The following is a 9809-nucleotide window of genomic DNA, read 5'->3' as shown; positions in this document are numbered from 1 at the left end:
AATTTCTGCCCCACAGAGCTGTGGAGGCTGGGCCATTGAATATATTAAAGAGGTAGATGGAAAGATTTTGAGGGATAAAGGAATAAAGTGTTATGGGAAGCGGGCAGGGACCTGGAGTTGAGCCCAAGATCAGATCAGCCATGCTTTTATTAAATGGCAGAGAGGGCTCGAGGTACCAAGTGGCCTGCTCCTGCTCCTATTTCTTATAATCTACCCTGTGCTGTACCTGCCCTGGGGTTGTCTGTTGGGAAAGTGTACAGAGAGCTTTACTCTGTATCTAATCCGTGCTGTACCTGCCCTGGGATTGTATGTTGGGACAATGCAGAGGGAGAGATTACTCTGTATTTATCCCGTGCTCTACTTGCCCTGGGAGTGTTTGATGGGACTGTGTAGATGGAGCATTATTCTGGATCTAACCAATTCTGTATCTACCCTGGAATGCTTTGGACAGTGTACAGGGAGAAATATTCCATACCTAACCAGTGTTGTACCTGCCCTTGGAATATCTGATGGGACAGTGTTGAGGGAGCTTTACTCTGTACCTAACGCATGCTGTACCTGCCCTGGGAATGTCCGGTGGAACAGTATGGAGGGAGATTTAATCAATATTTAAACCATGTTGTACCTGTTCTGGGAGTGTTTGATGCGGCAGACTAGAGAGAGCTTTACACTTTATCTATCCCGCGCTGTAGTTGCCTTGGGAGTGTTTGATGTGACAATGTAAAGGAAGATTTATTCTGTACCTGCCCTGGAGTGTTTTATGGGTCAGTGTAGAGGGAGCTTTATTCTATATCTAACCAATGCAGTATCTACTCTAGAATGCTTGTGACAGGGTAGAGGGAGATATACTCCATATCTAGCCTGTGTTGTACCTGCCCATGGAATGTCTGGTGGGACAATGTTGAGGGAGCTTTACTCTATATCTAAGCAAGGCAAGTATATCCTTCCTTAGATAAGGTGACCAAAGCTGTGCACAGTACTCCAGGTGTGGTCTCACCAAGGCCCTGTACAATTATAGAGTGAGGTTTGAGAGGGTTACCCTTTATCTAAATTATGCTGTACTTGTCCTAGGAGTGTTTATTTGGAAAGTGTAGAGGGAGCTTTACTCTGTATCTAATCAAAGCAGTACCTGCCCTGGGAGTGCTTGATATGACAGTGTAGAGGAAACTTTACTCTGTATCTAACCTGTGCAGTCCCTGCCATGGGAATGTCCAGTGGGAAAGTGTATAGCGATCCTCACTGTGTATCTAACCTGTACTGTACCTGCCCTGGGAGTGCTTGATGGGACAGTGTAGAGGAAACTTTACTCTGTATCTAACCTGTGCAGTCCCTGCCATGGGAATGTCCAGTGGGAAAGTGTATAGCGATCCTCACTGTGTATCTAATCTGTGCTGTACCTGCCCTGCGAGTGTTTCATGGGACAGTGTAGAGGGAGCTTCACTCTTTTTCTAGCCCGTACTGTACCTGCCTTGGGAATGTTTGATGGGGCAGTGGAGATGGAGCTTTACTTTGTATCTGAGTCGGGATAAATGGATCATTTTTCTATTGGCAAACAGTGACTAGTGGGGTGCCACAAGGATCGGTGCTGGGTCCTCAACTATTTACAATCTATATTAATGTCCTGGATGAAGGGACCAAGTGTAATGCAGCCAAGTTTGCTGATGATGCAAAGATGGGTGGGAAAGCAAATAGTGAGGACACAAAAATTTTGCAAAGAGATATAGACAGGCTAAGTGAGTGGGCAAAATTTTGGCAGATGATGTACAATGTGGGAACATATGTGGTTATCTACCTTGGCAGATAAGACAGAAAAGCAAATTTTAATAGAAATGGAGAAAAATTGCAAAATGCTACAGTGCAGTGGGATCTAGGGGTCGTTGTGCATGAAACACAAAAAGTTAGTATGCAGCTATGGCAATAATCAGGAAGGCAAATGGAATGTTGGCCTTTATTGCAAGGGGGATAGAGTATAAAAGCAGAGAAGTACTTCTACAACTGTACACGGTATCGGTGAGGCCACACCTAGAGTACTACTTCCAGTTTTGGTCTCTGTATTTAAGGAAGGATAGACTTGCATTGGAGGCTGTTCAGAGAAGGTTCACTAGATTGATTCTGGAGATGAGGCGGTTGAATTATGAAGATAGGTTGGGCATATATGATAATGAGTGGGCTCGACAAGGTGGATACAGAGAGGATATTTCCATTCATAGGGGAAAATAAAACCAGGGGACAGAGTCTCCAAATAAGAGGCCGCCCATTTCTTCTCTTAGGGTTGTAAATCTTTGGAATTCTCTGCCCCAGAGAGCTGTGGAGGCTGGGTCATTGAATACATTTAAGGCAGATATAGACAGATTTTTGATCGATAAGGGAATAAATGGTTATGGGGAGCAGGGAGGGAAGTGAAGCTGAGTCCATGATCAAATCAGCCAGGATTCTATTAAATGGCGGAGCAGGCTCGAGGGGCCAAGTGGCCTATTCCTGCCCTTGGAATGTCAGGTGAGACAATGTTAAGGGAGCTTTACTCTTTATCTAAGCAAGGCAAGTATATCCTTCCTTAGAAAAGGAGACCAAAACTGTGCACAGTACTCCAGGTGTGGTCTCATCAAGGCCCTGTACAATTGTAGAGTGAAGTTAGAGAGATAATTATATTGTATCGTAATTGTGCTGTACCTGCCCTAGGAGTGTTTATTTGGACAGTGTAAAGGGAGCTTTACTTGGTATCTAACCAATGCAAAACCTGCCCTGGGAGTGGTTGATGGGGCAGTGTTGAGGGAGCTTTACACTGTATCTAACCCATGCTGTACCTGTTCTGTGAGTGTTTGATGGAACAGTGTAGTGGGAGAAGTTACTCTGCATTTAACCCATGCTGGAGCTGCCCTGTGACTTTTCATGGAACTGTTCAGAGAGAGTTTTATGCTGGACTTAACCTGTACTGTACCTGCCCTGGGAGAGTTTGATGGGACAGTGTAGAGGGAGCTTTACTCTGTATCTAATCCGTATGTAACTGCCCTGCGAGTGTTTTGGATACTGTAGACTGAGATTTACTCTGTATCAATCCTGGTTGTGTTTGGGACATGATGGAATGGGATTTACTTTGTATCAAACCCTTGCAGTGCCGGTAGTCCTGACATCAGTAGTCAGGAAAATGCTAAAATCTATTATTAAGTACGTAGTAACAGGGCATTTCGGAATTAATAACAGGATTGGGCAGCATTAACACGGATTTCTGAAAGGGAAATTGTCCTTGAAAATCTGTTAACATTTTTTGTGCTAGCTAGCAGGATAGATAAGGGGGAAACCACTGGATGTGGTATATTTAGATTTACAGAAGGAATTCAATGGGGTGCCACAAAAGAGATTATTAAACAAAATTATGGCTCATGGGATTGGGTGTGAAATACTTGCAAGGATTAATGATTGGAAAACGGAGAGGAGGAATAAACAGGTCATTTTCGGGTTGGCAGGCTGTAACTGGTGGGGTCCGAGCATCACTTGGGAGCACCGAAGCAAGCCTCCCATGCTGTACCATTACTCGAGTTTGAATAAAGGAGCTAAGGTCACACTTACTCATGTCTACAGTACTCAGTCACATTGCCAGTTTTTATGTTCATAATAAAGCAATGAGATAACAAACAATCACGCGAAAATGCAGAGAACTGTTGGTATCCTGGAGAAATTCTCAGAAGGGGACGATTGGGAGGCCTGCGTGGAGCGACTCGACCATTATTTCGTGGCCAATGAGCTGGAAGGGGATGAGAATGGTGCCAAACGAAGGGCGATCCTCCTCACCGTCTGTGGGTCAACAACCTATGGCCTCATGAAGAATCTTCTAGCTCCGGTGAAACCAACAACCACATTGTATGAAGAACTGTGTATGCTGGTCCAGGAGCATCTAAATCTGAAGGAAAGCGTTCTGATGGCAAAGTATCGATTTTACACATATCAACGGTCTGAAGGCCAGGAAGTGGTGAGCTACGTCTAAGGCGCCGTGCAGGACATTGCGAATTCGATGCATTTTTTGAACAAATGCTAAGAGACTTCTTTGACGTTTGGTATTGGCCATGAGGTTATCCTTCGCAAACTATTGACTGTTGAAACACCGAACCTGAGCAAAGCCATAACGATAGCCCAGGCATTATGTTCACCTGCGATAACATGAAACAAATTTTGCAACATAGAGGTTTTGGCAAGTACTGTACACAAAGTAACGTCGTTTTCAGACAGGAATGCATGTGGCAGAAGGTACACACCTGCAGCTGCACGCCCTCAGATGACCCAGAATCTACCATCAAATGTTAATGCGAGGCAGTTAACATCTTGTTGGTGCTGCGGAGGTGATCACCGAGCCCATCAATGCCGCTTCAAACACTATGCTGTGGAACAATGGGACACCTCCAGCGAATGTGCAGACGAGCTGCGAACTCTGCTAACCACCACGTTGCAGAGGAGTACGATCCATGGTGGATCAAACTGAACTAGAGACTCGAACCGAGGAGGCAGAAGTGTACGGGGTACACACCTTCACCACGAAATGTCCACCGATCATGCTAAACGTCGAAATGGATGGATTTCCAGTATCCATGGCACTGGACATGGGTGTGAGGCAGTCTATCATGAGCAAAAAGGTCTTCGACACGATGTGGTCAACAAGGCACACAGGCCCAAACTTAGCTCCATTCATACCAAGCTAAGAACTTACACTAAAGGGCTTGTCCCTGTAATTGGCAGCGCCGCAGTAAAAGTCTCCTATGATGGAGCAGTGCACGAACTCCCACTATGGATTGTAGCAGGAGATGGGCCCACACTGTTCGGCAGAAGCTGGCTGTGAAAAATCCACGGGAACTGGGATGACATCCCAGCGCTCTCGTCCACCGACTATGTCTCATGTGGCGAGGTTCTGAGCAAGTTCCCGTTGTTGTTTGAGGCAGGCATCAGAAGTTTCTCAGGGGCGAAGGTGCAGATCCACTTGGTTCCCGATATATGACCCATCCACCACAAGGCACGAGCAGTGCCATATATGATGCGAGAGAAAGTGGAAATGGAGCTGGACAGGCTGCAGCGAGAAGGCATCATCGCCAAGGTGGAGGTCAACGCGTGGGCCAGTCCGATTGTTCCAGTTCTCAAAGGCAATATCATGGTCAGAATTTGTGGGGGCTATAAAGTAATGATTAACTGTTTTTCGCTACAAGATCAGTACTCGCTAACCAAGGCAAATTACCTATTTGCGGCCCTGGCTGGAGGATGACGTTCACCAAGTTGGACCTGACCACGGCCTACATGACGCAGGAGCTGGCGGAATATTCGAAAGGCCTCACCTGCATCAACACACACAAAGGTCTGTTCATCTACAATAGAGGTCCGTTTGGGATTCGATCGGCCACGACAATTTTTGATAGGAACATGGAGAGCCTGCTAAAGTTGGTTCCGTGCACCGTGGTTTTCCAGGATGACATACTGGTCACAGGTCGGGACACCATCGAACACTTGAAGAACCTGGAAGAGATTCTAAGTCAGCGTGGGGCTCAGGTTGAAAAGCTCGAAGTGTGTTTTGCTGCCACCAGAGGTCGAATTCTTGAGGAGAAATATCACGGCAGATGGCATCAGACACACCGACGCCAAGGCGGAGGCCATCAAGAACGTGCCGAGACAACAGAACGTGACAGAGCTGCGATCGTTCCTGGGACTCCTCAACTATTTAATAATTTCCTACCTGGGTTAAGCACCATGCTTGAATCCATACATGTGCTGCTACACAAGGGAGATGACTGGGTATGGGAGAAATCACAAGAGGCTGCTTTTGAGAAAGCCAGAAATCTGTTATATTCCAACAAACTGCTTGTTCTGTATAACCCATGTAAACATTTAGTACAAGCTTGCAATGCGTCTTCATGTGGGGTCGAGTGTGTGTTACAAGTATATTAATCGGGAACATTGTAACCGGTCGCCTATGCATCTAGGAGTTGTCCAAGTCCGAAAGGGCCTACAGCATGATTGAAAAAGAAGCTCTGGCATGCATTTACGGGGTGACAAAAATGGACCAATATCTGTTTGGTCTCAAGTTTGATTTAGAAACCAACCATAAGCCACTCATATCGCTATTCTTCGAGAACAAAGGGATTAATACCAAATCCTCTGCCCACATCCAAAGATGGGCACTTACGCTGTCTGCATATAACTATGTAATCCACCACAGACCAGGCACACAGAACTGCGCTGATGCTCTCAGTCGGCTACCATTGCCCACCAACAGGGTGGAAATGGCACTACCTGCAGACTTGCTCTTGGTGCTGGATGCATTCGAAAATGAAAAGTCACCCATTACAGCCCGCCAGATCAGGATCTGGACCAGCCAGGATCCTATACTGCCCCTTATAAAAACTTGTGTCCTCCATGGGAGCTGGTCCAGCGTCCTAGCGGAGATGCGTGAAGAGATCATGCCGTTCCAGTGGCGCAAAGATGAAATGTCCACAAAATGTCTTTTATGGGGCAATCACGTGGTTTTGCCGAAGAAATGCAGGGAAACGTTCATACGCGAGCTACATAGTACCCATCCAGGCATAATGATGAAAGCTATAGCCAGATCCCATGTGTGGTGGCCCGGCATCGACTCAGGTTTGGAGTCATGCATGCGCCAATGAAATACTTGCTCTCAAACTGAGCAAAGCACCCAGGAGGTACCGCTAAGTTTGTGGTCATGGCCCTCCAAACCGTGGTCTAAGATTCACGTTGACTTTGCGGGCCCGTTTCTAGGCAAAATGTTTTTGGTTGTTGTGGTTGCTTATTGAAAATGGATTGAGTGTGTAATAATGTCTGTACGTACGTCCACTGCCACCATTGAAAGCCTAAGAGCCATGTTTGCCATGGATGGCCTGCCTGACGTCCTTGTCAGCGACAATGGGCCGTGCTTCACCAGTGCTGAATTCAAGGAATTCATGACCCACAATGGGATCAAGCTCGTCACATCTGCCCCGTTCAAGCCCACATCCAACGGTCAGGCAGAACGGGCAGTCCAATCCATCAAGCAAAGCTTGAAACATGTGTCCGAAGGCTCCCTGCAGACCCGCCTGTCCCGAGTCCTGCTCAGCTACTGCACCAGACCCCACTCACTCACCAGGGTTCCCCATCCGAGCTGCTCATGAAAAGGGTGCTCAAAACAAGGCTCTCCCTTGTCCATCCTGATCTCCATGATCATGTTGAGGACATGCGGCATCGACAAAGCATGTACCATAATCGCACAAACTTGTTATGCGATATTGGAGTCAATGACCCTGTCTTTGTACTCAGCTGTGGACATGGTCCCTAATGCCTTGCTGGCACTGTCATTGCCAAAGAAGGGTGTAGTCAAACTTGCCAATGGACTAACTTGCAGAAAGCATTTGGACCAAACCAAACTGCGATTCACAGACAGCCATGAACTACCCGAAGACGATACGACCAACTTCGACCCTCCAACACACACACATAAGTGGCAACCAAAATCACGTTTGACCACAAAGCTGAACTCACGATCCCCAGCTGCCAAGCAAGGCCAGCTGCCCAGCGAAGAACAAACCAACTCACCCATACCTGCATTTGTACCGAGACGATCGACAAGGGAGCGAAAAGCCCCAGATCGTCTCACCCTGTAAATAAGTGCACAATTGACTTTGGGAGGGAGTGATGTTATGTATGCAACCCTATGCAACCTGTATCATACCACTACCAGAGGGAATACCTGTTGGAGTCCCAATGGATCCCAACATCCCTTGGGAGCACTGTATATAAGCAAGCCTCCCATGCTCTACCAACACTCTGGAGTTTGAATAAAGGAGCTAAGGTCACACTTACTCATTGTCTACAGTACTCAGTTATATTGCTTTATTATGAACATAACAATACTGGCATTTATTACAATAGGATTTGAGTATAAGAGTAAAGATGTCTTACTGCAATTATACAGGGCCCTGGTGAAAACGCACCTGGAGTATTATGCACAGTTTTGGTTTCCTTACCTAAGGAAAGATAAACTTGCTATAGAGGGAGTTCAAAGAAGGCTTACCAGACTGATTCCTGGGATCAGAGGGAATGTCCTATGCGAGATGGAGTAGACCAGGCCTATATTCTCTAGCATTTAGAAGAATGAGAGATGAGAGGCGATGCCCACATTCCATGAAGGAATTTTTAAAAAGAGATGAGTGAGGTGTTTAAATTTGATCAAGGACACCAGCCAAATTATTAGACACTCCCTGTCCTTCAGGAACTGTGTCCAGGGGAGAAGCTGATGGGATATCCGATCATCTTCGGGTTAAATGTTGTGCTCATCGAGCTGAGCACCTCGTGCCCAGCATCAAACACTCTCCAGTCGGGCACAGTACGGGTTAGATACAGAGTGAACCCATCTGTCGCTCCCCGACACAGATACTGAGGGAAAGTAAGTGTCCGCAACACTGACATTTCTCTCTCAATAAGGTATAAATTGATCCTGTACCTCTCCCCATCAATCCTGGGCTCCACACGGGCCGAAACCTGCTCCTGTTTCCCTTTCTGCAACAGCACTGAGCTAAACCCAGCCCATAATGAGCAGAGCTCAGGGAAGGTGGTTGCTAGGCACTGCAGTGATGTCATAAAGCAGGGCCATTCAGCCCAGCGGTCCTCTCCTTGTCCCTTTAAAGGTGGTGAGCTGGGACATCCTGTCTCAACACACATCCCACTGTTCATACTGAGAATCCCAGGGAAAGGCCCAAGGCCCACAGTGGAACACAACCAAGGGGGGAAAGAGGAGGAAAGAAGGGGAGGTAAATCAAGGAGTCAGGACTGAGGGCCACCAAGCTTCAGTTTTGGAGACTGTAGACTTCAGGAGGGGAAGAGTGAGTGCTGTAGTTTCAGGATCCAGGGAGAGAACAAGGAACAAATGTGGAAACTGGTGTGGATTCCAGCACAGTGAGGATGTAGCGGGAGGGAGATTGTGTCGGGCCGTGTATTAGGGATGTAGGAGGGACAAGCGAGGAAAGGTCAGAGGAGCAATTACTGAAGCAATGTCCATCAATCGTGAGAGAGAGAAGGTGGGGGTCAGAGTGGGCCCTGGACAGGCCGATAAACTGTTTGTTTGTTGTGACCAGCTTTCCTTCTGTCACAAATAGCCTCCTGTAGCCCAGTGACACAAACAGCCCATTAAACGCCACCAATGTCCTTTGGTCTGGTGAGGTCTCCCTTTGTGAAACATCGGCTGCTGTTGAAGCTTCTCATTCTGACTCGCTCACAGTGAGACAGTATCCACTGTCCCTTTAATTCCATGGCTTCATCTTTGCTGGTATTGGTAACAAGCCCGGGATCACTGAACACAAAACCCAGTCTGTTAATTACTTTCAGCTACTGGACTTAGCGTGTACCCCACAGCCTCTCTCTCTCCTTCAATGTGTGAATAGAGCATCACACCTGCAAAGCTGGTTTAAGTTTATATCCAGGCAGCAAATCTATTTAAGAAAAGCCTGTAGGCCAATGAGGCACTGTTCAGGTGCCAGTGTGCAGCTGATTTGCCCGGTATTTTGCCTGTAATGGAACATAACTGAACATTTCTCCCAGTGTAACCTTTGCTGTAATGAAATGTGTCTTTTAAGAAGCCTCACGTTCTTGCTCATGTCTGCTGCAATTGTGTAGAAAGGGGATGTGTGAAGTGATGGTTTTTGTATGGAGATGTGAAGCAAGGAAACGCTATCTGTGTATGGCAGTGACACAGCCTTGTGGTCGCAGGCAGAACAATGCAGCGATATCCTTGTGGTTCTGGTTTGAGCAAAGTCAGTTCATGAATGCTCAAGCTAAGAGGTGCCAGG

This window comes from Pristiophorus japonicus, unplaced genomic scaffold (genome assembly GCF_044704955.1).
Source record: "Pristiophorus japonicus isolate sPriJap1 unplaced genomic scaffold, sPriJap1.hap1 HAP1_SCAFFOLD_89, whole genome shotgun sequence".
In the NCBI taxonomy this organism is placed as follows: Eukaryota; Metazoa; Chordata; class Chondrichthyes; family Pristiophoridae; genus Pristiophorus; species Pristiophorus japonicus.
This window is presented reverse-complemented; position numbering follows the sequence as displayed.